This window comes from Microcaecilia unicolor, chromosome 3 (genome assembly GCF_901765095.1).
Source record: "Microcaecilia unicolor chromosome 3, aMicUni1.1, whole genome shotgun sequence".
Lineage (NCBI taxonomy): Eukaryota > Metazoa > Chordata > Amphibia > Gymnophiona > Siphonopidae > Microcaecilia > Microcaecilia unicolor.
The window spans coordinates 91,203,486-91,218,871 of NC_044033.1; the positions used below are offsets into that span (position 1 = coordinate 91,203,486).

Here is a 15,386-nt window from a genome sequence, read left to right on the forward strand (position 1 = left end):
AAATGGCAGAGGCCATTCCATTCCCCATTGAAGTGGAAGACGAGTCCAGGGCCAAGATGCTTGAGGTCCTGGATTACACCTCTCCACCTAAGGAGGCAGTGATGGCTCCTCTCCACAAGTTACTCAAGACGTTCCCTCTGTCCCTGTGATCCCCAAGAAGATTGATACCCAATATCAGATCTGCGGGGAACCTGGGTTGGTGAGGTCTCAGTCACCCCACAACTCCATGGTGGTGGATGCCGCTCTCAAAAAAGCCAGGAGTACTAGGGACTATGCTTCGGCTCCCCGAAGCTAGAACCCTGGACTCTTTTGGGAGAAAGATGTATCTGGCCACTATACTCATCGCCCATATTGAATCTTACCAGCTCTTCACGAGCGTCTACTTGTGCAACTCGATGATGCAGCTGTCCGACTTGATTCATACATTCCCTCCGGAGCTGGCCGTGCGTTTTCTCCAGCTGGTCAAGCAGTAGAGGGCGTGTCAATGCCCCCTGTCAAGCCTCCACCAGTGTCATGAGATCTCAGCGTCAATCTCACCCAGCTGATGAAAGCGCCTTTTGAGCCACTGAATTCCTGCCATCTGAAGTTCTTGACCTGGAAGGTCGTTTTCTTGGTGGCTGTTATTTCACCTCCGTAGTGTCAGCTTCAAGCCTTAGTAAGTAGTGGATGCAAGTTGTACTAAGTTTCATCACAACAGAGTAGTTCTCCGTACGCACCCTAAGTTCTTGCCGAAGGTGGTGTCGGAGTTCCATCTGAATCAGTCGATCGTCTTGCCAACATTTTTTCCCCGACCCTATGCCCACCTTGGCGAAAGCAACTTGCACACCTTGGACTGCAAGAGAGCATTGGCCTTTTACCATGGAGCGGACGAAGCCCTATAGACAGTCTGCCCAGTTTGTTTCCTTTGATCCCAACAGGAGGGGAGTTGCCATTGGTAAACGCACCATTTCCAATTGGCTAGCAGATTGCATTTATTTCGCTTATGCCCAAGCTGAATTTAAAGGTCATGTCACGACTCACAGTGTCAGAGCCATGGCCGCGTCAGTGGCCCACTTAAAATCTGCCTCCATTGAAGAGATTTGCAAGGCTGCAACGTCGTCTTCATTCCACACATTCACTTCTCACGATTGCCTTGAACAGGATACCCAGTGTGACAGCTGGTTTGGGCATCAATGTGTTGCTGAATCTGTTTGGGGTCTAGAATCCAACTCCACTACTACTACTATTTAGCATTTCTATAGCGCTACAAGGCGTACGCAGCGCTGCACAAACATAGAAGAAAGACAGTCCCTGCTCAAAGAGCTTACAATCTAATAGACAAAAAAATAAATAAAGTAAGCAAATCAAATCAATTAATGTGAACAGAAAGGAAGAGAGGAGGGTAGGTGGAGGCGAGTGGTTACAAGTGGTTACGAGTCAAAAGCAATGTTAAAGAGGTGGGCTTTCAGTCTAGATTTAAAGGTGGCCAAGGATGGGGCAAGACGTAGGGGCTCAGGAAGTTTATTCCAGGCGTAGGGTGCAGCGAGACAGAAGGCGCGAAATCTGGAGTTGGCAGTAGTGGAGAAGGGAACCGATAAGAAGGATTTATCCATGGAGCGGAGTGCACGGGAAGGGGTGTAGGGAAGGACGAGTGTGGAGAGATACTGGGGAGCAGCAGAGTGAGTACATTTATAGGTTAGTAGAAGAAGTTTGAACAGGATGCGAAAACGGATAGGGAGCCAGAGAGGGGTAGTATGAGTAAAGCGACCCTGGCGGAAGACGAGACGGGCAGCAGAGTTTTGAACCAACTCCACCCTCCTAGGCCCGTTTTATTCTGTTCCAGTCTGCACCCTCATCTAGTTGTATTTTATTTCAGGTTAATCTTTGTTGTGTCCTTGCAGTTGCAATGCCCAATTGACCGGTGTTTGTTGTTTTGAGTGAGCTTGGATGCTAGGGATTCCCCATGTGAGAATGGTAAGCCTGCTTGTCCTCGGAGAAAACAAAGATACTTACCTGTAGCAGGTATTCTCCGAGGACAGCAGGCTTCACATTCTCACAATCAACCTCCCCTTGGAGTTGTTTCTTCGTATTTTGTTTCATTTTTATGCTGTTGTATTAAATTGACGACGCAGAGACATTGCGGGTGGGAGGGTACTCCGCCCATGCAGTGAGGCGCATTGCGTGCCACAGAAGGCTGTGAACAGTTGTTTACTTTGCTGGCTATCTACAGATTTCCGGGAACGCGGATCGTCGACCCACTTGTGAGAATGTTAAGCCTGCTATCCTCGGAGAATACCTGCTACAGGTAAGTATCTTCGCTTTCTCAGTACGTAATGAAGTGATATCAGATGAATTAGGCTGTCACATAGGAGTTCCACAGGGTTCAGCATTGTCTGCAGTACTTTTTAGTATTTCTTTTGCCTCTTTGTTGTCTTTTGAATTGTTTAAACTTACAATATAGATTATAAGCCGTTGACCTTTAAATTTTAATTCAGATTGATCAACCAGTTGCTAATTCATTTCAAAGGTTATCTACTTGCTTAGAGCATAGATGTGAGTAAATCACCTGAAGCTGAATATGAGTAAGACCCAAATATTTCTATTGTGTAGTTCATTTTATTTATTTATTTATAACAAGTTTATATTACATCTCAAGTAGAACACTTGACAACAGAAAATGCCATCTTTTCCAAGAAACTAGCATCAATCAAAAACGAAATACAAATACAGACTTAGACAGCATATACAGCCTCAATGAAAGGAAAAAAGAAAAAACATAGGCAAAGGAAAATGGAAGGGGAAAACCTATTCCATTATATTAGGTAAATGTCTAGTTATTTGATGACATAACAGAGGTTTTTATGATGGATATATCAATCAGGAAAAAAATAGAAGGGGTCTCACAGCTTCCACAGAAAAAGCAAACAAAAAAAACAAGGGTGAAAGTGATCCAAGTTCCAAATGACCATGGCAAACAAGGGGTAAGAGCATCCAAATGTTTGTTTTTGCCAAAGTAAACTGCTCCTGTAAGGGCTTTTGGTTATATCAATCCCCATGTTGAATATATCAATCCCCATATTGAATAAAATTTGTAATTTGGGTGTCTTGATTCTGCTTTAAGTAAGACATTTCATAGTAACATAGTAGATGACAGTCCATCCAGTCTGCCCAAAAAGATAAATTTGTAGCATAAAGTATGATGTGATACTTCATAGGTATACCTGACTTCGATTTGTCCTTTCCATTTTCAGGGCATAGACCGTAGAAGTCTGCCTGGCACTGTCTTTGTTCTAAAACTTCTGAAGTTGTCATCGAAGCCCTGAAAAGCCCTGCTGCACCCCATCCAAATCTGTTCAGCCATGCTCAGGGCGCAGACCATAGGAGTTTGCCCAGCACTGGCTTTGCTTCCCAATTAATGGTGCTGCCACCTACTCACCGCTAAGCTTCTTTGGATCCATTTCCTTCTAAACAGGATTCCTTTCTGTTTATCCCACGCATTTTTGAATTCTGTTACCATTTTCTTCACCCCCACCTCCTGTGGGAGGGCATATGTGCCACCCTCTTGATGAAAAAAATACTTCCTGATATTATTCCTGTGTTGGCCCCCCCTTCAACCTCAGTTCATGCCCTCTAGTTCTACCATCTTCCTATCTCTGGAAAAAGTTTGTTTGTAATTTAATACCTTTCAAATATTTGAATGTCTGTATTATATCACCCCTGTTTCTCCTTTCCTCCAAGGGTTTAGATTAAAAAGATCATTCAGGTAGTCTTTCTTTGTAAGTTAAGAAAGATCAGGAGATTGAGAAATTTGCTATCTTTTTCAGATTTTCAAACTGCAGTTCAAAGCTTAATACAGTCTACTCAATTCATTAAACTAGAGGTGTATAGAAAATCAATTTTAAAGGTAATTGGCCCAGTTTTATTGAACGTTCTACCAATGAATCAGAGATTCGCTCAGAACCTTGAGAGTGTTAAAAAAGGACTGAAGACACTGTTTGAACAGGTATATGGAATAGGATTTGCTATGTTTTAAGATAAACTTACATGAGTTGATTAACTTAGGAGTCTTGGTTTTTTTTTTTTTTTTTTTTTTTCATTTTATGCAAGCTTTTGTTTATTTTGTTTTTAATTTGTTTTACAGTTTTCAATATTTTTTACCTTGGCTTTTGATTGTATTATATATGTTTTTAATATATGTGCAGGTTAGTAAGTTTATAGATAGATAAGAAGTCTCGTCCATCGACATTGGGGTTGGGAACACCTGCCTTCATTGCTTCAGGAGATTCATCCAGACATTGGGGCGCACCAAACAAAAGGGTCTCAACCGACCTCAATATCAAGCGTCAATAGAGGACATCAGAGTTTGGCATTCTCAATCTCAGTGCCAAGGAAGATGTTGACGTGGATTGTGGAGTGGAGGCCAAAGTGTAAGTGGCATCACACCTCATCCTCCCCCCGGCAAAGCACAGTGCCAAAAGCATCGAGGCACTGAGGTCACAGATGCCCTCAAAGCACCCCCAATGTGAGAGTAGCTGCCCTCCGTGATAGTGAATGGGATGCATCAGCCTTCCTTGCCCCTGAACACCTCAGGTTTCTCTGAAGGATATGACCAAACTGAGGCCGTTTTTGTCGGTGGTGATCTTCAAGGAACGTCTCATGGGTAGATTCAAGGAACACATGGAATACTTTGCACGGCAAGAAGCCATGGCATCAAGGGCATCTAATATGACTTGCTTCTGTTTGTCTCATGGCAGCAGTCAGGGTATTCACAAAGTGCTTAGCAGTCATTGCAGCATCTCTATGCAGACATGGATTGTATTCCTGTCCCTTGCCCCTTGGGAGGGGAAGACACTTCAGCCTTAGAGAAAAATCTCTTTGGCTGGTATAAGAGGGACAATCAGACTCAGATAAGTAAAATCTTTATTGCTATTTCTCTAAGTCAGTACAAAAGTGATTGTTCCCTCTGGAGCAGTTTTGTCACACTGCCAGCAAGATGTTCAGGCTGAGCTACAAGGCTGCTTAGTTTGGCTTTCTCATTCTGCACTTATATACTGTTATAAGTTTCATTTCTTCTAAAACATGTGATTTCTCTTATTCTTACTTATTGTACATAAAAGGATATTCCATATCATCAAGCTGATCAATCCATAGACTGGTGGGTTGTGTCCATCTACCAGCAGGTGGAGATAGAGAGCAAACTTTTGCCTCCCTATATGTGGTCATGTGCTGCCGGAAACTCCTCAGTATGTTCTCTATCTCAGCAGGTGGTGGTCACACACAGCAGCAGCTCTGGCTAGGCCTCCAAGCCTAATCCTTAGGTTTTGTTGAGGCCTGGGGTTGAGGGCTCTTTTGAGCAAGTGCAAACCTGGTGGTGCCAGGTCCCTCCTTTTCTCCCCCCTCCCGCTGGCTCCGTTTAAAAAAAAAAAAAAAAAAAAAAAAAAATTTTTTAAACGTCTTTAAAGGCGTTTAATTCGACGTTTCTTTAAACGTTCATTGCAGCTACTCACTGGGACACCAGTTCGTTACAGCTCGGAGCGGCAAGCAGGTAATTTTACCTTTTTATAGCGGGCAGGGGGTTCCCCGATTCTTCTCCTCGTGGCAATGGCGTCTGAGGGCGAGGGCGCAAAGGGTCGCTCCCCGGATCGCTGGAGCGCTTCTAGAGGGGATGTGGGGGTTTTACAACCTGATTCGCCCTTGATGGGTGATAGTTTAGTGACCGATGAATGTCCCGGTCGTTCCTCCGGCGTGGCGGTTTTTTCCCGCCATAAACGCCCATCCCCCGCTCCTCGCCTCCGCCATCTTGGCCGGCCACGCGGCTCGGACGGCTTCTTCGGGGCCGCCCTTGAGGTTGGAGACATTAATGCCATGAACGCCCTTAATTTGGGCGACGGCACAAAAGCGGCTAAAGTTAAGCGCCGTTCTTCCCGCGCGGCTCCTTCACGGAGTTTCGCGCCGGACGCCATTTTGGATGCGCAGCATGTCTCTCCCCCGCTATTGCGAGCGCCGGTTGAGAGTGCGCCTAGGGCTGTTGCCCAGGCTGCGGAAGTGCACAGTCTGGGGGGTTTCTCCCCCGAGTTTGTTTTGCTGCTGCATCAGGCTTTCCTCATGCAAAACGCTGCCCCTGCTCCCTCTTCTGATAAAGAGGTTGAGGTTCCCAGAGGTAAACGCCCTTGGGTTGATTTCCAGGCCTTGGAGGACTTTTGTCTCCTCCGATGTAGATGAGGGCAGCGTGTCTGAGGTCTCCCAACGATCCTTTGCGGATTCCTTGGAGGAGATAGATCCCCGCTCGGATGGAGCGGATGACCCCTCTGCAGCGTGGCTTTTTAGCCCAGAGGATTTGCCCAACCTGTTGTTACAGGCCATGGACACTTTGAAGATTTCCTCTCCGGAGGACGTCTCTCCCTCAGCCCCTGTTGGCTCTGCCATTATGCTGGGGACGAAGCGCCCGCCTAGAACCTTCCACGTGCATGATGCCATGCACACCTTAATTGCGGCTCAATGGGATGTCCCGGAAACGAGCCTTAAAGTGGCTAGGGCTATGTCCCGCCTCTATCCTTTGGCTGTGAGTGAACGTGAGGCCTATCTGTGGCCTACCGTGGATTCTTTAATCACTGCGGTGACTAAGAAAATGGCGTTGCCGGTGGAAGGTGGCACGGCCCTAAAGGACGCCCAAGACAGAAGATTGGAGGCGGCCTTAAGGTCGTCCTTGGAGGCAGCTGCTTTAAGTTTGCAGGCCTCAGTTTGCGGCTCCTATGTGGCCAGGGCGTGCCGGACTATGGTGCAGCGGGCTTCCCCCTCGGATCATTCCTTGAGGGCTGATTGGCCGGCCCTGGAATCGGGCTTAGCCTATTTGGCAGACTTGCTGTATGATGTCTGGAGAGCCTCAGCTAAAGGCATGGCTCAGACAGTCTCTGCGCGGCGGTGGCTTTGGCTGAAACATTGGTCTGCTGACCACGCCTCTAAATCCCGCCTGGCTAGATTGCCTTTTAAAGGCAAGCTGCTCTTTGGGGTCGAGCTGGACAAAATCGTGACCGATCTCGGCACGTCTAAGGGCAAGAAATTACCAGAGGTCAGGGCTCGGGTTAGTACTCGTCCCGATACCTCCATACCGCCCGGGCAAGTCGGGTTCCTCTGCCCCCTCTTCCTTCAAGAGGAATTTCTCCCCCAAGCAGCATTCCTTTCGCAGAGACCGCCGTCCCGGAGGTGCTCCCTCCGGTCCTCCCCCAGGGTCTCGTACCCAATGACGGGGCCTTGGTCCACGCCCCAGTGCAGATTGGAGGACGGCTGTCCTCGTTTCTGGGCGAGTGGACCACTATAACTTCAGACGCGTGGGTGCTGGAAGTCATCAGAGACGGCTACAAGCTAGAGTTCTGCCAACCCTTAAGAGACGGGTTTGTACTCTCTCCCTGCAAGTCTCCGGTCAAGCTGTGGTAGTGCAGCAGACCTTGGACAACCTGATCCGCCTGGGTGCGGTCGTTCCGGTGCCAAAAAATCAGATTGGCAAGGGACGTTACTCCATTTACTTTGTGGTTCCAAAGAAAGGAGGTTCTGTCCGGCCTATCCTCGACCTCAAAGGGGTCAATCGGGCCTGGAAAGTGAGGCACTTTCGCATGGAGACTCTCCGCTCTGTTATAGCGGCAGTGAAGGCAGGAGAGTTCTTGGCTTCCTTGGACATCAAGGAAGCGTACCTGCATATTCCCATCTGGCCTCCTCTCCAACGCTTTCTGCGTTTTACAGTCCTGAGACGACACTTCCAGTTCAGAGCCCTCCCTTTCGGGTTGGCTACTGCTCCGCGGACCTTTTCCAAAGTAATGGGGGTCATAGCGGCCTTCCTGCTAAAGGAAGGAGTACAAGTCCATCCTTATCTGGACGACTGGTTGATCCGAGCCCCCTCTTATGCAGAGTGCAGCAAAGCTATGGACCGGGTAGTTGCTCTTTTGAGCTCCCTGGGATGGATCATCAACTGGAAGAAGAGCCAGCTGCGCCCGACTCAGTCCCTGGTGTATCTGGGAGTTCGATTCGACACCCAAGTGGGCAGAGTGTTCCTGCCAGACAATCGGATTGTCAAGCTTCAGGCTCAGGTGGACTAGTTCCTAGTAGCCTCTCCTATTCGGGCTTGGGACTACGTGCAGCTGTTGGGCTCTATGACGGCCACGATGGAAGTAGTGCCCTGGGCCAGGGCTCATATGAGACCACTACAGCTATCTCTGCTGCTGCGCTGGACTCCGATGTCGGAGGATTATGCTGTGCGCCTTCCCGTGGACCCAGCAGTGCGCAAGGCGCTGAGCTGGTGGACGCAGACAGACAAGTTGTCTGCAGGATTGCCTCTGGTGACCCCGGAGTGGATTGTCGTGACGACAGACGCCTCTTTGATGGGCTGGGGAGCCCACTGCTTGGGAAGGACAGCGCAGGGGCTCTAGTCTCCTGCAGAGGCAAGTGGTCTATCAACCTCCTGGAACTCAGAGCCATTCGCTTGGTGTTATTGGAGTTCATCCCGGTACTCGTGTTGAAGCCTGTACGGGTCCTGTCGGACAATGCCACGGCTGTGGCCTATATCAACCGCCAGGGAGGTACCAGAGCGCCCCTCTAGCCAAGGAGGCTATGAGTCTTTGCCAGTGGGCGGAAGCGAACCTGGAGCAGCTTTCAGCAGCCCACATTGCCGGAGTCATGAATGTCAAGGCGGACTTTCTCAGTCGCCATACCTTGGAGCCCGGAGAGTGGCAACTATCTGCTCAGGCGTTCTTGGACATCACGAAGCGCTGGGGCCAGCCGAGCCTAGATCTGATGGCGTTATCGGCCAATGGCCAAGTGCCGCGCTTTTTCAGCAGAGGACGGGACCCTCGATCCCTGGGAGTAGATGCTCTTCTCCAACAGTGGCCGACACAAGAGCTCCTCTATGTGTTCCCGCCCTGGCCCATGTTGGGCAGGGTGCTAGACCGGGTGGCAAAGCATCCCGGCAGGGTAATCCTAGTGGGTCCGGATTGGCCCAGACGTCCCTGGTATGCGGACTTGTTCAGGCTCTCAGTCGACGATCCTCTGCGGCTGTCAGTGGAGCAGGGCCTGTTACATCAGGGTCCCGTGGTGATGGAGGATCCCTCTCCCTTTGGTCTTACGGCCTGGCTATTGAGCGGCAGCGTCTGAGGAAGAAGGGCTTCTCAGACAAGGTCATCGCCACTATGCTGAGAGCGAGGAAGCGCTCTACTTCTACTGCTTACGCCAGGGTTTGGCGTATCTTTGCAGCATGGTGTGAAGCAGGCTCACTTTCTCCCTTCACTGCTCCAATTTCTTCAGTGTTGGCGTTCCTGCAAGAAGGTCTGGAGAAAGGCCTGTCGCTCAGTTCCCTTAAAGTCCAGGTAGCGGCTCTGGCTTGCTTCAGGGGCCGCCTGAAGGGTGCTTCCCTGGCTTCGCAGCCAGATGTGGTGCGCTTTCTCAAGGGAGTTAATCACCTGCGCCCTCCTCTGCACTCAGTGGTGCCTGCGTGGAATCTCAACCTGGTGCTAAGAGCATTGCAGAAGCCGCCTTTGGAACCCTTGTCGAGGGCATCTCTGAAAGACCTGACGTTGAAAGCAGTCTTTTTGGTGGCTATCACTTCAGACAGAAGAGTTTCCGAGCTCCAGGCGCTCTCATGTCGAGAGCCTTTTCTGCAGTGCACTGAGGCAGGAGTGACTATTCGCACAGTGCCTTCCTTCCTGCCCAAGATTGGTTCTCGCTTCCATGTGAATCAGCAGCTCTGTCTCCCTTCCTTTCGTAGGGAGGACTACCCAGAGGAGTACTCCGCTCTTGAATATCTGGATGTGAGACGAGTCATCATCAGATACTTGGAGGTGACCAATGATTTCCGGAAATCGGATCATCTGTTTGTCCTGTTTGCAGGTCCTCGTAAGGGTCTGCAGGCTGCTAAGCCTACAGTGGCAAGATGGGTCCAGGAAGCCATTGCAGCGGCTTATGTGGCCGCGGGGAAGGTGCCGCCTATCCAGCTGAAGGCTCACTCCACGAGAGCTCAGGCGGCCTCGATGGCAGAGGCCGGATCCGTCTCCTTGGAAGAGATATGCAAGGCGGCAACGTGGGCTTCGGCTCATACATTCTCCAAGCATTACCGTTTGACTGTGGCTGCACGGGCGGAGGCCCGGTTTGGAGCTTCAGTGTTGAGGTCAGGGATTTCTATGTCCCGCCCTGGGTGAGTACTGCTTCGGTACATCCCACCAGTCTATGGATTGATCAGCTTGATGATATGGAAGGTAAAATTATGTATAATCATACCTGATAATTTTCTTTCCATTAATCATAGCTGATCAATCCATAGCCCCTCCCAGATATCTGTACTGTTTATATTCTGGTTGAATTTTAGGTTCAAGTTTAGCCTTCAGTTACTTCAGGAGGACTTCGTGTTCAAGTTCTTCTTTCACTTGGATTCTTCAAGAGTTGAGACGACTTTGTGTTACAGTGAGCTGCTGCATTCCTCTCCCCTCCGTTTTACGGGGCTGGATTGAGACATAAATTCTGCCGGCACTCCCTCCCGCTTCGTGCGGCTGTAGGGCAGCTTTGTACCCCTCCCGCTTCGGCGGTGTTAGGGTCAGTCAGCTCCTCCCGCGGTTGCGGTTGCAGGATAAGCCAGATCCCCCCGCATCGGCGGGTGTGGTGTCCCTCCCCCGCTCCGCGGGGATGAGCTGGACGGATTCCCCTCCCCCACTTGTGTGGGGATGAGCTGGGTTAATTCCCTCCCCCGTTTCGGCGGTGGTGAGCTGGGCAGAGTGTCCCTTCGTGGGTGTAATTCTCTAAGTGCTGAGTCCTGCGGATGGAGCTTTGATATCGACATACTGAGGAGTTTCCGGCAGCACATGACCACATATAGGGAGGCAAAAGTTTGCTCTCTATCTCCACCTGCTGGTAGATGGACACAACCCACCAGTCTATGGATTGATCAGCTATGATTAATGGAAAGAAAATTATCAGGTATGATTATACATAATTTTACCTTTCCTGTTTTTGTCATTATACATAAAATGTTATTTCCTGTATTCTTACCAACCTCTCCTGTTCCAATTCACATGCACACTTTGTGCTCATTTGGTCATTCCCTTATCCCTTATGCGTGATAGCTTCATACAGTGCATATTGCATGAACCACCTGGGCTCCTCTTCCCCTAAACACATATTTGTTGAGAAATATCTCCTCCTTTTGGAGGGTCCTCAGCCTCACCGTCAAGGTTAAATCAATTTTTATCTGCCATATGTGGGTTGTATAGCTTCAGTTCCTCATGAGTTTCTCCTTGTCATGTGATTTACCAACAGTGGATAACATTTGTTATTTACTGGAAAAGAAAATTATGCACTCTGTACAAGCAGTAGTAGGGAGAAACAAAACTTATACTTATGACAGCTGTGTGCTTGCAAACCAAGCAGAGGAAGGAATATACAGGGTGCACATGTTTATCCCCCCTTGGACTATTGATTGGTCAAGAGCCCATCAGTCATTGATGCACATGACCATTTAGGTGCTTGATCTATTAGGGATCATCATACTTTGTCACAAATCCCAACACACCTGTCCCAATGATTGGAGTTCATAAGAGCCCTGCTAGATTTAACTCAGGCTTGTGCATTTCTCCCACAGCAGCAGAAAGATTCTCTGACTTCAGTAGTTACAGAAGTGCACCAGAGTCAGGTGTCAGTATGGCAGATATTAGGCCATGTAACTCCCATGGCATATCTCAATTTGAGGCAAGCTCAAATAGGCCTTGTCTTACCAATGGGTACCAGGGGGGCCTACAGGACGTATTTTCTGTCACAACTCTTTCAAGGAGTCTTCCATCTTGGTGGTTAGTTCATTGCAATATACCTCCAAATTCCTAAAATTCAAAAGACATTGATGATGGATGCATCCCACTTGGAATGGAGAGTTCATATAGATGGGTTCTACACTCAAGGTCTCTGGTCTGCTCAGGCGCTGATAAACATTGTGGCGCTAAGAGCAGTCTGGAGCATGCTAAAGGCTTTCAGAGATTGGTTGGAGAACCAATTCTCCTGGCAAGGAAGGACAACTCTCTGGTAGAAAGGCTGAGTCAGGTCATACAACCTTAAAAGTGGTCTCTGGACATGGGTGTAGCCCAGAAGATTTTTCAAGAGTAAGGCAACTCCTTGATATATATTTTTTTTTTTTGGGGGGGGGGGAGGCTCACTTCAAGAAGTTCCCTCAGTTCTGCTCCTGACTAGGATCACATGGCAGGCTAGCCTCAGGTGCTTTTCTCCTCCACTAGGGGAAGGGTCTTCTGTATGTGTACTCCTATACCCCTCATAGCAAAAACTGTCCTGAGACTCAATCAAGGTCAGGGAACCATAAATTTGATGATAGTGTCTTATTGGCTAAGACAGAACTAGTTCCCACTCTTTCTGGAGCTTGCCTCCAAAACTCCATGGAGTGTGTCACAATTTTCCTCACTCAGTACAGGAGATCTTTTCTACATCCTGACATCCAGTCCCTCTCCCTCATAGCATGGATGTTGAGTGGGTAGTAGCAGACTCCCTGAGTTTGCCAAAGTGTTTCTCGGGTCCTGCTGACTTGTAGAAAAGATCTCGGTATAAGGTCTTATGGTTTCAAGGGGAAGAGGTTTGCCATCAGATGTAAGGACAAGGCGTTAGACTCCTTTTCCTTTACTGCACAAAAACTGAGTGCCTTCTACATCTATCAAGAGTCGAGTCTCAAGGCTAACTCTTATTAGGGTTTCCCTCTGTGCTAATAGAAGATAAACCCATCTCTCTGCTGAACCCTTAGTTTGCTTCATGAGGGACTTGCTTCTGTTGAAATCTCCCATTAAGACCCCTACAGTGTTGTGGGATCACAGTGCCACGCTAACCCAGCTGATGAAAGCTCCTTTTGAGCTGCTGGATACCTGTCACTTGAAGTGTGTGGCCTAGAGGGTCCTGTTTTTATTGCAGTCACTTCAGCCCACAGGGTCAGTGAGCTCCAAGCTCTACTATCTGATCTATCTTACACTGAGTTTTTCAAGAACAGAGAGGTCTTGTGCACACATCCTAAGCCCCTTCCTAGGGTAATGGTGGAGTGCCGCCTTAACAGTCAGTTGTTCTGCTAATATATTTCTCATGCCCACAAAGGTGAAAGCACACTGCACAGTTTAGACTGTAAGATATCCTTGGCCCATAGAATTTACACCTAGCCTTTTCTTTGTTTTGACCCAAATAGCATTGGGGCTGCCGTCAGCAAACACACTCTTGAATTGGCTAATAGACTGCATTTCCTTTACTTATTCCCAGGCTGGGAATAACTCCAGAGGGGTATGTCATGACTCGTAATGCCAGAGTCATGGTAGTCAGTAACCCACTTGAGATCAGCCTCCGTAGAGGAGATTAGCAGAGATGCAACATGATCTTCCGGCCAAACACACATATAACTGTCTGGAACAAGTCTCCAGAAAGTCCTTCAGAATCTCTTTGGGGTTAGAGCCCAATTCCACTCCCCTAGGCCCATTTTTTTCTGTTCTAGGCTACCTCATTTTAAAAAGAAAATTGTTCCAGAACCCCATAAGCGCTGCCCTGTTAGTATTCATGTTTTTGTTTGAGGCTGTCTGGTTAGCTAGGGATTCTGTGAGAATATGGCATCTTTGCTGTCCTCAGAGAAAAGTTACCCAGTTGCATGTGTCCTCCGAGGACAGCAAGGTGTATATTCTTTCATACCCACCTACCTCCTCTTGGAATTCAATTCTGTAAGCTGTACATATTAAACTGATTAGGTTCCTCATGACAGGCATGTGGGGAATGTGCACACGTGCAGTGCTTCCAAAAGCTTCTGGAAAATGATCGGGGAAGCGTTCCTGCACAGGCTCTGTCAAATGATGTCACACATCTGCAAGAATATGTATCCTGCTGTCCTCAGAGAACACCTGCTACAGGTGAGTAACTATCTGAATTCTGTTACAAGTCATGGCCAGATTGATACCTGGCTACATAAGAAAAGGTGGTACAAATAAAAAGTGGGTTGTGAATCAAGGAGACCATAGTTCAACTCCTTCTCTCACTGACATTCCTTGTGACAGCGTACTAGTCACTTCAATTTACTCTGCAGTTCCTCAAGGCACAAATTAGATTCTGAGCACATTTGGGCAGGAAAATATCTTATATACTTAATGTAATTGGCCTTGAGCTCATATTTGGGAAAAAATAACATAGTAATTAACGACAGGTAAAAACCTCTATGTTCCATCTAATCTGCCCAACAAGTGACCAATAAACCTTAACTCTAAATCTGCCTATAAAGGCAGTCCTGAAGATTTTGACTAGTTCCTGAGTTCAAAAAGCAGGAACAGACTGAAAGCAAGGATTAGATCTGCAGTACTTGTACACAAGACCTGGTGTCAAGCAATAATGGTAATGATATTTCTAGGTACTAGTAATTATCACTGGAAGGAAGAGACAAAAAAAAGTGTTGTAGCAAAATGAGAAGAAAAATTAAGAGGAGCAGTTTGCCAAGGTCAAAAGTTTGCATGAAGCCCAGACACAAAATTTCCCACACATTAAAAAAAAAAAGGTTGAAAGAAGATGAAGTGATGACCAACATGGTTTAATAGTGAGGTGGAAGAGGTAGTGAAAGCAAAAGAGTGCATCTTTCAAAAAATGGCAAGTTGACCCTAATGAAGAAAAAAGAGATGTGCACAAGTAATGGGAAGTTAGATGTAATAAATAAATAAGGCAGTACTTTGAAAAGAAACATTCTGTAGTCCTACTACTCTCAAATGTATAGATATTGTCCACCTTCTTGCTCCTCCCAGACAAATCAGGGTTAGGGTTCTCGCTCTCTCCAGACAGTTGAGGGCCCAGCAGTCTCATCCTGCTCCCCAGCCAAAACAGAATCCAAACTTTATTAAGAAGCAATTTTAAATGATTCTTAAACTATAGCCATTCTGTCAGTACAGACAGCAAATCACCATAAGAGTGGAGGTCGTTAATGGCTCAGAATGCGAAGTTTCTAGAAAACCTGTTAGGTTTCCCAAGTTTAAATCTAGTACTTCTTCATTAAGTTGAGGTTGCTGTTGTAAATGGTAAATACAAAATCTTGAACAACCAGATAAATTTAAAACTGGCAAAGCTGGTAAAACATATTAAAACCAGTAACCCAATACGGCCATATTTTATCATCTGCCTGCATCAAGAGTATTGTAAAACTTTTGTTTGAATTCAAAACAGTCATGAATAGAAATTCAGTAACAACCAAGAATCTCTCCTACACTGTGATGATTTGAAAAATCCCGTAGGTTTAAACATAGGATTTGTAGTGTTAAAATAGTAATTATTTTTTCTTTTTGTCTTCAGGGGTCCACCTAAATGCAGTTAGTCATTGTGGTTTTGTTTGTTTTTTTCAATAGCTTCGGTGGTTTATCTTCTGTTGCAGTAGG

At 47.3% G+C, this 15,386-nt stretch overlaps 1 protein-coding gene across 1 annotated transcript in view; it reads left to right on the top strand.

Moving 5' to 3' along the window:
* The window catches only part of XPO1 (exportin 1), a 543,231-nt gene that overhangs the window by 383,225 nt on the left and 144,620 nt on the right, over positions 1–15,386 (top strand).